The 14,912-nt window shown below is 41.1% G+C and overlaps 1 protein-coding gene across 3 annotated transcripts in view; it reads left to right on the plus strand.

Annotated features, from left to right (window-relative positions):
* Positions 1 to 1,366: 1,366 nt before the first annotated feature.
* The window catches only part of ZNF462 (zinc finger protein 462), a 92,236-nt gene continuing 78,690 nt past the window's right edge, over positions 1,367 to 14,912 (plus strand). For 2 of the 3 annotated variants that reach the window (XM_027708686.1, XM_027708688.1), the window contains exon 1: positions 1,905 to 2,056. The gene's annotated coding sequence lies outside the window, so the exon portion shown is untranslated. Of the gene's footprint in view, positions 1,542 to 1,904; positions 2,057 to 14,912 lie in introns of those variants that run through there. The other variant, XM_027708687.1, reaches the window with a different exon arrangement.

Genomic DNA, 14,912 nt, shown 5'->3' on the forward strand with positions numbered 1-14,912 from the left:
CCGTGTATTGATTTACTGAGTCTGCAAGTAACTCCTAATTCCTCCCCCCCATCCCAATCCCCCCTTTCCCTGCTAGACATAACCCTAAAAAGAATCTGACCTAGTGCAGTAGAAAGATTGGAGGGGGGGGAGGAGGATTGAGGTGGGGGGTGTCGAGCAAAAGAAGTAACTCAGGCCAATGCTTAATAGAAAGGACACTAAATAAAAATGCAGGCTACAGCCGCTTTGTCTGCTTGCCTTCATCACCCAGATACCTTTCTTTGTGAGCCTTGATCGTTAGTCTCCACGGTTTTAAACACTCAGTCACAAAGAAGCAGACAACTAAGTGTTAGAAGGCATAAAAGTTATTTTAAGTAGATTTATTTATTTTATTTTGCAGCCAAAAACGTTTCACCAATGTAGGAAGTGATTCTGGTGATCAGTAGTACAAGCTCTCTTTTCTCCCCAATCCTTGTGAGAAATAAAAAACCTGGAGATGACCGTCTTTATTTCCAGGAGTAGACTTCAAAATACGTGCCAGAAATGGACAATTTGAGTGTCCTTTCTCCACATCAAATGCGAGCTGGAAGGGGGATTAAAAACCAACCACGTGGTAGATCTGGTTTTATACTTTCCAACCTCCAGCTCCATTTATGTTCTTTACCCTGCTCAGGGAAGATTAGCCTCTAGATGGATGTGTCCGAGGGGTCACCTTGTGGGCAGCTCTGCATGTAGAAACCGGTTTTTGCCATGGCTGGAAGAGAGCTATGACCCAGCAGAGTACTCCATCCGAGTGGCTCCCCCAGCATCGCAGGAGCTGCTGAGCACTCCTGCACAGGAAGCTTTGTGAAGGCAACAGCTTGGAAGGGGAAGATCTTCAGATCTTTCCCCCTCCTTCTCCTCCTTCCTGGCCTGTGAGTGATTCAGTGTCCCAAACCTTAACTTTTTGTTACCACCTTCCTCCTCTTAATCTCCTTCATCTTCAACACCTCCTTCTCTATCACTACCATCTTCTCCTCCATCTGTCTGCCTCCTGGATCTTTCTCTGGTTTGTTTGCTTTCCCCCCTCCTCTTCCACCTCCCTCCTCTTTCTTCTTGCCTTTTCCTCCTCTCTTTTCTTCTCTTTTCTTTCTCTTTTTCCTCCTCTTCCCCTACACGTTGTTGTTGTTGTTAGAAAGGATTCTTGCACCCCCTGGTGCTCTTGCGTTTTGTGTGGTAGGAGAGGAGATTGTCTTCTTTCTCTCTCTCCCTCTGGTTGCTCATTATTCAGAGAGAGACACAGAGGGTGAGAGAGAGAGAGAGAGAGAGAGAGAGAGAGAGAGAGAGAGACAGAGAGAGAGAGTGATATGCAGCTGCAGCAAACCAGTGAAGGAGAGGGAGAGGGAGAGGGAGAGGGGGGGGGGGAAAGCAGGGAAAGATGGCGATCCTCCATTGCTGAGACCTGGCAAGGAGCACATGAGACTCACAAAACAACTTCCACAACAATAACAAGAAGAGCTAGGCAGGGAGGAAGAGGAGAGGAGAGGAGACAGCAGCAAGAGCAGCAGTGCCGGGACGCTCCAGTAAGTTCTTGCAATTAAAACCCATCTCTGGTTTGGCATTGGAGAGATCATCTCTCGTTTGTATGTGTGTGTTTTGTTTGGTCTTTTCTGCCTGTCTTTCTTTTCATCACCTTCCTCTGAAATCCATTCATTCCGTCAACGGAGGAAGGAGGAAGAAAGAAAGGAAGAAAAAAAAAGAGAAGAGACGGGAGCGGGAGCGGGGTGTTTTGTTTGAGAGAGAAGTCTCTTGCATGGAGGAGGAGAAGAGGAGGAGGTGCTGGTGGTGGTGGTGGTGGTGGTGGGAGGAGGAGGAAGGCGGTTAATTAATTTTTTGTTGTTGCATTACGGAGGGGGTTGGGGGGGGCAATATGGGGAGATAAGTGAGATACCAGCCGAGCTTTCGGGGTGGAGGGTGCCCGAGTGGATATGTGTGTGTGTGCGAGGTCTGGATGGTGCTGTGCGTGTGGACTTGGATCAGAAACGGGAGACACACGGAGAAGAGAAAAGCTCCGTGCTGGCACAACCCAGGCAATCTGGTGACCTCTTTCTTCCTTCCTTCCTTCCTTCCTTCCTTTCTTTCTTTCTTTTCTTTCTTTCTTTTTTTCTTTCTTTCTTTCTTTCAGTCACTCTCCCCCTCCTCCTCTCTCTCCTCGTCCCCTCTCGCTGCCCTCTTCGTCACTGGCGAGGCTGGTCCCTCACTCCGGCGGTGGTACCCCCACCGCGGCTCTCTGGGAGCTGGGATGCCGGGGTCCCCGGAAGCGTCGGGGCTGGGGGGCTGGTGGTGCCCGCAGGAGGTTGCTTGGAGGAGGACAGCGTTCATCTGGAGAGCAGGAGCCATTACACACCCTTGTGCTCTCCTTTGAGAGAAAGAGAGCGAGAAGGGAAGAAAGGAAGGGGAAGGAGCCCACTTCTACTTGCTCAGTTCCCCGATGTCCCTACCTTTAAACCAGGCAAGGGAGAAGGCGCTTTCTCCCCTGTCCCTTTCTCAACCACCCAGAGCAGGTTTCTCCCTGTCTCTCCCCCTCTTTCCCTTTCTTTATCTCCCTGTCCTCCATTTGCAAGCTGTCTGCTTTGGTTCCAGTCCAGGCTCCACAACACAAAGCTTCTCCTCACTCTCGCACACATGCACACAGAGTCCACAGGCTCTTTATGTCTTCTGGAGTAACCTTCTCTTTCCCCCCTCGCCCTCCCTCCCCCCGGCCCCTCTTAGCATTGTGGTTTCTGTTCTCCACACAGAGAGATTCTCCTGGAGCTTCATGTAGTTGTGATCTGATAGGATTCCTCCTCCCTTCACCTCCTTCTTTTGAGGAAGAAAAAGGCAAAGTTTCATTTGTTTTTCTGGTGTTTGGAAGGAGAAAGACCTTCAAGTTTGAGTGCTTTCTGCTGCTGCTTTTGTGTATGCGTCTGTGGGGGTCTGTTTGTCTCATGAAGCTGCTTGCATGTCTAAGAGGAAGTGACTAGTTTGGCAGAGAGCTGTGATCTGAGTCAGGTAAGCCATGTCATGTTCTCTAGCTCCACCAGAAAATGGAGGAGAGAGAGAGTAGACAAAGCTGAGATGGGAAGTGCTCCTAACATTGTGGATGTCTCTCCAGGTTTTGAAGCTTTGCTGGCAGTAGCTGGCTTAATCATGATTTTTTCCCCTAAGGTTTCCTTCAGATTTTTCAATGTACAACATTGTGATGGGTCTTCTCACTGTCTTCATGCTATCAGGAAATGAGGATTGGAGGAAATTGCTCAGATTCTCCTTCACACAAGAGAAACACATCCTCAGGCTTTTTTTCTCTGATGCTTTCATGCGGAGGTCACCTTTTTAGATATTTTTCTTTGGTTAAAGACCACAGAATTTAAGAGGTTGATCAGTTGGCCAAATAAATAGTGTATGTAAGCATATTTATAGATTTTCAAAAGCTTTTGGAGGTAAGTGCATGCACCTTGAGGCTGCTCAGGTTCTTCCAGAGGCTATAATAAAATGTCTTTTTTTTTCCTAGGTGATGATGATGGTGCCTAATTTTTGGGATTTTTAACATCTCATTTTCAAGAGTATTCCTTCTTTTGGATGTGTTTTAAATTTAGATGGAATATTTCTCCCCACTCACAAGGTTGCATTAAAATGATACTGGCAAGCTTTTAGGAGGTTCCTCAGAGCATCATAACATTCATAATTTCCTTGAAAAAAAACAAAGCAGTTTTCACAGCTGTCTTTTTGCTGTCATAAAATACTGTTTTTCTGAAAACTCAGAGCAACATTCTTATTATGATTTTAATGTTATTATGGAAACCTGAGATCTTTAAAGTGAGATAGCAGTTGAATGTGTGCTTTTTTTTCACACAGCTTTTAATCTGAAATAGTTTTGAGTAGACCCAAAGCAGGCCTTGCTCTTTCTGAACCTACCTAAATTTGCACATCAGTTGCATGGTAGATGCAGTTCCTCAAAAAGTTCAAAGTACATGCTGAAATGCATGAAGGGGACTGAAATGCAGTTTCATTCACTGATTCAACAGTGCTGTTGAGCTTGAAGGCACAGCTTCATGGAAAAGTATCAGTTATGTTCATACCTGCGTTACTCTGAAGAGTTTAAGAACAAATTTGTGTTACATATGGAAGATGTGTCAGGTAAGGGACCAGTGAATCTGAATCACAACACTCCCAGATGTGCAAAAAAATAGAAAGATTTGAGGATTGCAATGACTTGAGATAAAGTTGAGATCCAGCTGAAAAGTTGAAATCAGTGTCCTTGTTTTATTTTTGCTATGGAAGAAATGTAATCAAATATACCTTGGAAGGATACTGCTTTATCAACTGTGCATTTCTTAAGTTCTGGTTGCTGATAACGTCACCCAAATTACCGAGATACCGTGTTTGTCTCCGTATTTTAGAAGAGGGCCATGGAACATACCATTTCAGGTATGTTTAATCTTACATTTTGACAAAAGGAGAAGTTAACAGTTTTGGGGTTTAGGGTTGTTTTTTTTGTTGTTGTTGTTTTTTGTTTGTTTTGGTTTTTTATTGTTGTGGTGGTGGTGTTTTGGGTTTTTTATCCCCCTGAGGTCATATTCTTTGATGCATTTTTCAGTCTTTGCACAGGTCTCAATCAGCAACCATTGAAGAAACTGAAAAATTGCCCACTGACCTTTGCTTATTTGGGTCAGATTGTAGATATCCCTCCTCTATATAAGAAGACTATGCTGACTACTCATAGTTCAAAACTGAATCTCCTCTCACTTCTTGAGAGGTCAGCTGGTGTTTGCACCACGATGTGCCCTAGAGATGCATTGCCACTGAACATGGCACGTGCACTCCAAGAATCGTTTGAGATTTATGCTCAGGATCTTTATGATCTTACCCTACTTTGTGGTGACAGACAACCCTAGAAAACCAAACAACATTGCAGTAGTTTGAGTTGGAGTGAGAATGCTGTTATTCACTATGACAATGAAGTCTCTCAATAGAATTTCATTCTTGTTAATGATGTTTCTTGCCATAGTTCTGCCCAGAGAGATTGAAGTTCATCTTGCTGTTAAAATACTAGCTAAAGAACTTATTTTATTTTCAAAAAAGCCCCCAAAACAACACAAAACAAATCAAAGAAAACGCCCAAAAAACCAACCAAACAAAAAAAACCTGTCAAAATCATTGGTTTTTAAAGAAGTTCTAGAAACATAATCTTAATTCTTGAGATGGTGGTGACATGAATGTTTCTCCTAATCAAGCATAAACTTCTTAATTTAGACAATGGCTTTCAATTGATTTTGCTTGTGGGCGCACAACTTTTTCTTGCTTCAAGCTCTAACAGAAGGAAAAAGCATTCATAGCTTATGCTTCAGTATATAAATTTGCTTTTCTTAATCACTTTTCTCAAACCTATTAGCATAAGCTATGAACCGTTGTTTTAAAAATGTTTAAACAATACTTGATTTCCTTATACATTTTTACTACCTTTATAGTGGATTATGTTGATGAGATGGTTAAAATTACATGTTTAGAATTTCATAATTTAAAAAAAAAATTTTGCAAGAGGAAAACTAAAAATATGTTGGGTATGTTTAGACTTGAAGAATATGAGTACATAATGGGATGCTGCAACTGGAAAGTAGAACAATTTCAAGTGGAAGTGGAAAAAAAAAGATAATTCCAATTCAGTAAAGTTTATAAACAAATTCATTAGTGTTGTAAACTTTGACTTAAAAGAGGATTGACTTTTATGAAGACTGATAAAAAAATAATTAAAAAGAGAGTTGATAAGTAGATGAGTATTGTTCAACATAGATGTCTGGACATCTGGCAGATGTTACTCTGGGCTCCAAGGAACGGACAAGTTTAATTTTAGCCTTAATAAGGAAATGATAAGAACTTAAGTCTTATAATAGTACAACTTTACAGTTTGAGGAAGATTACTTCAGAAAAGCCCAGATTTGTCTCTTGAAATCTGGAATTCCCATGAACAAGTGTATATTAATTTTTCCTATTGAGTTTTCCTATTATTCCAAATGTGTAGAGTTACAATTTAAGTTGAGTTTGCTGTAACACTTCGTGTGGTATTGTGGATAATTTCTGTAATTGATCAGAACAACTTTGCCTTGTAGTAAGGAATTGCATAAAAAGGACTTAAAAGTTCTTTCTTAAAAGAAACTGGTGAATAGCTGTGTGCTGTTCATTAACTAACATTGTCCCATTATGAAGCTTCACCAAGCAAACTTGGGGACAGATCCAAAAGTTCTCAGTGAAATTCTGAAGAGCATAATTTTGAGAAACACACTGATAGAGGAAGGAGATCCTGTTTTCACAAATCAGGAAAGGTCTACAAAGGCCAAGATGTCTGTGTAATTTTATGTGTTTTGTTTCCTTATATTTCGTTTCACTTCCAATCCATTGTAGAAGAAAAATAATGTAAATGCTCTCCAAACAGATATTTCTCTATTTTGAAATAAAAGAATATGTGTTTTGTGAACTTGTTCTGGATGAAGATGGTCTGCTGCTAATGCCAGAACTGTATGATTTGCTTAACTTGCATCGTACTTGATCAGGATGTATTCAAGTCTGAACTTCTAATTGGTGGCTTCAGCAAAAAATTTTTTTCATCAGCCTAAATGCTTGCTTGCTTTTCAAACAGCTTTTTCATTCTAGAGCACTAAATAGTCAAGCAGTCTATGGGCCCTTAGGAGGTGAGCAGGGGGTCTGCAAAGTGTTAATTGAGGAGAGAATGAGAAATGCCATCTTGCTCTTCAGAGAGTGAGAATAATTTTGAGGGGAAAAAAAAAGGAGTATGATGAGACTGAAGGTTGCTTAAACATCTGCTAACTTCTCAGAGAGAGGAACTCAAATTGTTTGATCAAGAGGTACTGGAGAAGGTGGTGTGATGCAAGTCCTTAGCTGCTGGCAGAGACACAGTTAACATTGTAAACGGTTGAACTTCAGCATGGCACTTCTCCAAATGAGTTGACTGTTGAAAATAAAATGTTCCAGAAGAACAGGGAGAACAGGAAAGAAGTTAAAATAGCATGGTTTGTATGCCAGTGCTGAAAGAAGAAAAGGGGGGAGGAAGGGAGATAGATCAACTTATGATAATTATCTTGTTGGTTGTAGCAAAAAAAGGCTTTAGTAGAAGTTTCCAAACGAGGGGACTGGATTTAATAGAATGTAGTCTTCATCTGAATCCTGAGTTTTGGAAGTGTTCTTCTGTTTTCAGCTTGTGTTTGGGAATTTGGACACACAGGTAAATAGAAAATCATGTGAGATTATTTTGGATTTTGTTCCATTTTGTTCTTTCAACTTTAAAAACAATTCCAAAGATGTAAAGTCTGTCCCTCATCTTTTGAGCTTTATGAAGCTGTGCCAGAAGTTGCAGTACAAATACAACTCTGAAGAGGTTTGAAGGAGAGGGTTTGAGTTGAGGAAAGGGGAGTCTTTGTATCTGGAGTCTTAAGCACGGTCTTATGTACAGTATAAATTTTCTTCTGTGCTCTTTGGAAGTTGAAGATCTTGATACAGTTGCTTTGTTCAGCCTGACCTGGCATGTGTAACTGCAGTAACTCAAAATATCCTTGCCTAATTATGACTTGAAGGAACTCTTCCTTAAGGAGTGTATGGAAAAGAGCCTTCCCTCATCATTGGTTGTGACTGTTTTGTAGTAATTTTTGAGACACATTGATTATCAGAACATCAGTCTCACACCTAGCAGCAGTGCTATACTTTCTATCTCCCCTCCATCCAAAAGTCTCTATAGTTTTGGCTTATCTTTGTGGTATAATTCTGGACCTCCACAGCTGCTCTCTGGGGGGAATACAGTGGGTTTTTGGCTTGGGCTAGAAGCAGCTTTTCTGGTTAGAAGATGCTAAGATCCATCAAGAGAAGCACTTAATTTAGTTTAGTTTAGTTGATAATTTAATGAAGATGGAAGTGAGAGATCTCAGGATGCTCAGGAATTGTTCTTGAGTGGAGTCAAATACAGTCTCTTTAAGAATACTTGTTTAATAATGTCAGCATAAAGAGCTGTAGGCACAGCATCAATGTCATGAGTGATTAGGAAGGACTTAGAGCTTATCAGGGTAGCAATCATTGCAAGGCCAGTGTGTTGACAACAAATAATTCTGAGAAAACATTTGATTTACTGGGCTACTTGTATTAGTTTTGAACTAGCTCAATAAAGATTTCAGTTGTTAAATGTGTCACTTCTTACTTTGTGGTGGAAAATAAGACCATCTAATTGGGATTATGTGAGAAGCAGCTAAGTGTTTATATTATGTGTCAGTGTTTTTCAATCTCCTTTCAATTCCAGGAATATGCAATTAATAACTTGCTAGTCATTTAGATAATGCGTGCTCTGGGTGGTGTATATGCAGCACTTGTTACAGATGCAGGCTCTATGCTGACCTGAAGATTAGGAAGTGGGATGTTCAGCAGTGGCATTACTGTTGCTATTAAAAAGGACTGGAAAGGGGCCTGAGAACTGCAGCTGTTGTCATGGTGGAGGAAGTTAGGTCTTCAAAGGATACAAGGATTAGAGTGTCAGGAAAAGTAAATGGTAGCATCAGCACAAGTAGAAAATAGGCAGAGCTATTCAGCAAACAGAAAAGTAGGCTAAGGCATGCCATAATTGTGTGCAGTGGAAACTTGCTGCTAATAAAGCAGTGGCGTGGGGCAGAGAGGCAGGAGAATGATTCTTCAAGACAAAACAAAGCGGACATTGCAGAGAATGAGATGGGAGGACTGAGGGAGGATTCACTGTGCTCGTGATAATGTGAAAGAGAAGACTTTGTTTTGAAAAATGCTAAAAATGGAATCTTCTGATGTACATGTGGTCACTGTTTCCGTGGCTTGGTAGGACAATGGGGGCTTCTTTGCGTTGCCGAATGAGCAAACTCTTCCTTTCTGCCTGCAGTTCCTACGGTCGAAATAGTAGTGCTTCAGGGTGGAGAGAAGGCATCACAGGATATCCTTTTCGGGAAGAAGATGGGTCATCCTGGGTTGGAACTGTTGTCATGCAAATGCTTCAAAACACAATAGCTACTTAGCACAGGAGCCAGGCAAAAACATTCCTCCCACTCGCTGTCCCTGGACCTCTCACTGCTGGTAAAGAAAAGGGCAGAATGGGGGAATGGGACACATAGAACCTGTGTTCCAGCAGCACATATTTTTTTGAGTTTTCTCCATATTTATAAAAAATAACCAGCATAGATAAGGGAAGACCACATATGCTGGAAGATTTTGGTCCAGCATGATTGTGACATGGAGGGTGGTTCATTTACTTTCTAATTACTTTGACTTGCTGGAGAATTTAATTTAGTGTGCAGCTGGGAAAGGGATCATTAATAAAGGCCTTGCTGTGGCCCAAATACCAGAATTCAGCTGGCTGATGATGCTGAAAAGTGGTTTTTTTTCCTTTCTGTCTCTCTCTTGTTGATATTAAATTGACAGTTCAAATAGATCCTAAGTCAGAAATTCTAGAGGGATTGGAGAAGGTGGTTTATGTCAGTGGTGATTGTTTAGCAACTTCTTCCTCATTTCCTTCTGTTTTATTTTGTTGTTTGTGGGGGTTTTTCCTTTGTTTTTGTTTGTTTTTTGTTTTGGTTTGGTTTTTGGGGGGGTTTTTTGTTTTTTTTTTTGTTTGTTTGTTTGTTCTTGTTTGTTTGTTTTGTTGTTTTCTGAATTTTTATTAAACAAAGTGAACACTGCAGTCTGGGTTCAACTTGAAATAGCTGCAGGAGTGCCGGTCTTGAGGTGGATGCAGTGAGTCAAAGATAAGTGTTCATCTCTAGTTCAGCAAACTGTTTCTGGAGAGCACTTAGAGAGACCCATGGATATTTATTTAAGATTTTAGGTATTTATTTTAAATTTTTTATTTTAATATTTTATTTTTTAGACTTGGATTCTTCAGTTCTAATCAGACTCAGCTAGATTTGTGGGCATGTGGCTCTTTGTAATGGGGTTTGGGTCTCTGACCAAACACAAAGGAGACCAGAGAATTGGGGTCCAGCCCTTGAAATCTTGCTTTTAAATTTTTTTAATTCCTTCAGTGATCTATCCCTCTACCCAGTAAAACAGGCATAATTAGGATTTAACAGGGCTATTGGAAATTAAGTCCTTCTGTTGCTGAGTGTGTTGAAACAAACTACTGTGTACTTAAGAAAAATCTCCTTTTGTGAGTGGTTCTGGTGTGTGAGGCTGGAGCAGACCTGCTCTGCTCTTTGACAGATGGGAACTAGCTTGTGGTGAGTATGGAAGAAGAGACTAATATATATCCAGTACCTACTTAGTTGGTGATGCAGCAAAGTTTGGAAAGCAATGGCCAATGGAGTCATCATCTTGTTTTCTTCTGTGTTGTGAGACTAGTGGCACTTTGAAAAAAAAAAAAGTCAGAATGAACAGTTGGAATGATTTCTCTCCATATCTGATTGGAAGCTCTGGTTTTGCATTTCAGTTTTTCCCTCCCCTGTCTACAGGGTGGCTCTGGGTGCAGGATATGGGACCTCCAGCACTGGTGGGCTCTGAAGCCTTGTTTCTGTCATGCTCAGCTAAATAACTTGACAAGTGTAAAAATGTTAACAAATGGCTGATGGAAAATTGAGAGGAGCCAGACAGCTCTCAGCCTGGTTAATTAGCTCCTTGACTGCTTAATTGTTCCTGCCCTTTCATACGGCTGTAGCTTGCAGTCTTGCAAGAAGGGGTTTGGGTTCCTGGACAGCGGTGCATCCCAAAAGTTGAATTAATGTTACTTGAATTAAGTCAATGTGGACAGGTTCCTTTTGGTCTAAATGAACCATTTATCTTCGTTGGGGGAGGGCAGTGGGGAGAAAGCATATCAGCTTTCAGCTATGTCAGGTCATGTAGAGGCCAAGTAGAGGCCAAGTTCTCGTCTGTGATCAAGCAGGTGGTGTAAAACAGCCCAGTGTGCAACAGCACCAGGACCTGGGGAGAGGAGGACTCTTCTGTAGGAAAATGTGACTGAAGGCTGTGTTGTGCATCAGCATATATGGTGAATTTCAGCTCAGGACTTGCAGGATGAGTGTATTTAACCCTTCAGCAGTGCTGGCTCCTGGTGTGTTTCCACCCTGGTGGGTTGAGGAGAAGCTGTTGTTGCTCAAGAGCACACAGGTTTCTCCTCACACATGCATGTGTGAGACCTGGAATCTCTGGCTCCAAGAACAAAACTGTAGCAGTCACTGGGGCTGCTGAAAGAGTGAGTCAATACATTTAGGTCTCCCAGATGCATGAATACATGAGTAAATCTGAGTTATTTTCAAATTATCAGGTTGCAGAGGTGTTAACATACTACAATGAATTTTCCATTCCACATCCTCTACAAATGTGTTGCTCTTCTTCCACTGTGGAGCAGGGGGGGAAGACAAGATTTTCAGTGTGTTGCTCTCCCAAGGAACCACATGAAAACTGCTGAGGTTGTACTCAGAAAAGGTCTTTCAGACAACAAGCCTTGAGTCAGAAGTTGCATGGCAAGATGACAGGCAGGTTGACCAAATGTTGCACATGCTGTCCTCTTGCAAAATGAACATGAAATGGTCTTTGCCCTTCATGGTTCTTCAGTGCTTCCACAGCTTCACCCATGTTACTTCAGTGGTGTACAGGAATATTACTTGCTTGCTGGTATTCTGGTCTTATCTCTGAAGATATTTATTTTAAGAATTTATGTCTACATAGGTTTGTTAATACTGTACTGTAATATCAGATGGGCTGCAGAGACCTCAGGGGGGTGAGGAATCTATTTTTAGTGTGTTTGAAGGGTAGATGATGTTTCAGGTTATGGAATGACTTTCTAGGGGGCCTGTCACCATATACTGAAGTTTTGTATGTCATGGCAGTGGAGGCCAGTCATATGATGATGAGTTAGTAACTTAAATGGGACGTTAAAAAAATCCTGCTCTTTGGGGAAATTTTAAAGATAGATGGAGCTAAAATGCCATGCAGTCTGTTCTCATCCTTGTTTCCTTGATGTGCTGAAGACATCTAATCCTCTTTACAGGTGAATTAAGCAGTGTGCTTATGAGCTGAAGGCAGTACCTGCTGATCTGTTGACATCCAGATTGGAGAGTTATTCATGTCTCAGTCAGACTTTCAGTAATGGATGACCAAAAGAGCATTTTAGTTGCCCAGGTGGTGTAAAGAAGATGGTTTGTGATCTCCTTCCACATTAGAAGTTAATAACATGTAGAAAGTTGGATAAAAGAGGTGCTGTTCTATTTAAGCATATATAACACTCCTGCCTGCAGAGATTTGGAAGTTTAGATTGAGAACTCAGCCTCAGACGGATGCATGTGTGCAGCAATCTGAACAGTGATTTGGAAGCACTGCACTGTAGTGGTAGCCGTGAAGAACAGATTTAAATGATTTATTATAGTTAGATTTTATGTGGATTATCTTCCTATTTTCTTTGGAAGACAGTAAAACTGCAACTTTTGCAGGATTCTTCTTACATTCCTGGGATTTTGTTTTGTGTGCAGGCATGTAGCTTTATTTATTTATTTTATAACTCCTCACTGCCACTGTTGGGAATGTTAACAAAGGCTTTTAAATAGGTCAGACCTCACTGCCATTGCTTTTTCTTGTTGCTGTAGTACATTTGGTAGATAATAGATGATGGGGGCTAAAGCCCTTATACAGTAAAAGCTCATTCATGTGAATAGTCATTGTGATTTTGAGTTTCACTGCAGCTACTTGTGTGAGTAAGCATCTGAAGACTAAATCCTTGGCTGCATGGACTAATCTTATGGAGCTTTCCAGGAGGCGTTTGGAAATTACATCTTGAGTAGAAGATGCCCTTAACTTTCAACAGCTACCGCCTACATACATAAGATGCTCATTTGTGGTTGCATGTGAGGGCATGGTTGTAGCAGATTTGCAAGATTCAGCGGAAGTGTGTGCATTAGATAATTCTTTCTGTTTAATTCATGTGATCCTTTCCTTTCAGTCTTACTGTTTGTATTTTGACAGAAGGAGCATGTATGTTACAAACACTCAGCTTTGACTTCAGTCAGCACTGGCGTGTCCCTGAAATATGATTTCATGACTTGGTTTTGGATGTTCTGGTGAGAACATTCATGTTGCTGTGTTGCCTGTACATGATTCTGGAGTCCCACCGCTAACGAATGGTTTTGGAAGGCTTTTTTATTTTTTTTTAATTAAGGGATTGATTTGAATAGACACAAATATGGTAATTGCCTGTTCAAGGCAGAAGTGCTTTAGATCAGGGAAAATGCACCTAGGCCCTTTTACAATGACAGGAGTGTGTACCTTTGAGTATGTGTACATAATACAAGTTGCTATCCATGTGGTTCATACTGCTGTGGTAGTTCATCTGGCAGATCATTTAAATATTTACTCCAAAAGATCTTGTTCTCTGTTGGTGTGAAGCAGCATTTCCAGGTATTTTTAGGTCATTTTCATCTTAGCAACCCTGTTGGAGATAAATCAGATACAAGTGTTCTAAACTGTCCCTGCATTTTGGTAGGAATTAATAAAATAAAGTTTAATGGTTTGGTCCCAAGGGGAGAACAGACCATCTGGTTAACAGAAGGTTAGGCCAAGTCATACAGCACTGAGAGTGCCATAAACCAACCCAGAATATCTGGTAGTGTGTCCAGTTGCTTCATGTATTAAGCATTGAAACAGTGCTTTCAGATCTGCAGAGCCAGCAGTTCTGTTACCACTGCTGTGACGCAGGAGATAATTCTGTTGGGCAAGCATCAGCGTGGGGGTGGATCTACAGCACAGGATGTGTAATGTCAACATGAAGCATGGGAGCTGGCAGTAAGAAGGAAAGCAGCCATTTCATGCCAATGCAGGAAGCCCAAATAAATTTTTCTGCTCTGCATCTTGTCCTTTTATGCAGCTTTCATACTTGGTATTTAACAATTACCTTCTGCTTTGTCATCTGAAAACTTCAGCCCAGCAGGGTTTCATTTCTTTCTCTCTTTCTGAACCTGTTTGGGGGGGGGTTTTTTTTTTTTTTGGGGGTGTGTGTGGGTTTTTTGGTTGGTTGGTTTGGTTTTGTTTGTTTGGTTTTGTTTGGGTTTTTTTTTGGTTGGTTGGTGGGGTTTTTTGTTGGTTTTTGTTTGTTTGTGTTTTTGTTTGTTGTTTTTTAAACCAAAACAAAACAAATGAAGGGCATTCCAAAAGCATTTCTGATGGATTACAAACGGGGCTGGGTGGAGGCTGAAGTAGCAGATCTAGAGAAAGAGTTCAATTATGTGCAAATCCTGAGCTTCAGATGAGTTTCATTGAGGATCCTTTGCTTTAGTGCAGAGATAGTTTGTTCAAAAGGTGTAACCACTTGAGAACGTTGTTCTGCAGCTGCAAAATGCAGACGGTATGAAATGGTGCAAGTGGTATTGTGTAGCCTTTGGCATTCTGTAATCACTAAGAAAATGTAGAAGGCTCTATTGTAACTGTTTCTGCTTTCATTTTAGCAGAAATGCAGTATTAGAATGCCTTTGTCTTATTTGGCTAAAGCTACTGTCAAATTACTGTGACACCATTTTTTAAGAGCCAAATATCTGTCTAATCTGTGGAAATAAAAAGATTTCTAACTTGCTAAGCATTTTGTGGACTTAAAAATGTAGGGATATGTCTTCTGTCAGCTCAGTCACTGGTCTACTGGTTTGAGTTTTTTTCCTCCCATAATATCTGGAGATACCTTCCTGTATCTGCAGCCTGGGAAGCTCTGGAAGGCTGAGGGCTTGTTTCCTGATGGGCACAGCAGAGCTGAACTCCATAATCAGAGCTCTCACAGATTCCATTGCCTGTTCAGCAGGATCTTCAAAGAATGTATTACAGATCCCCTTGAATGAATCCTTGTCCTAGATGCTGTTCTGTGGTAGCCCTGCAAAAGTACGACTTTCTTCATATGTTCCTAAGAACTCGAGTGGGAGTGTGGGAGTAAT

This window comes from Neopelma chrysocephalum, unplaced genomic scaffold, assembly GCF_003984885.1.
Source record: "Neopelma chrysocephalum unplaced genomic scaffold, ASM398488v2 Primary Assembly neopelma1_96472, whole genome shotgun sequence".
Classification (NCBI taxonomy): Eukaryota; Metazoa; Chordata; class Aves; order Passeriformes; family Pipridae; genus Neopelma; species Neopelma chrysocephalum.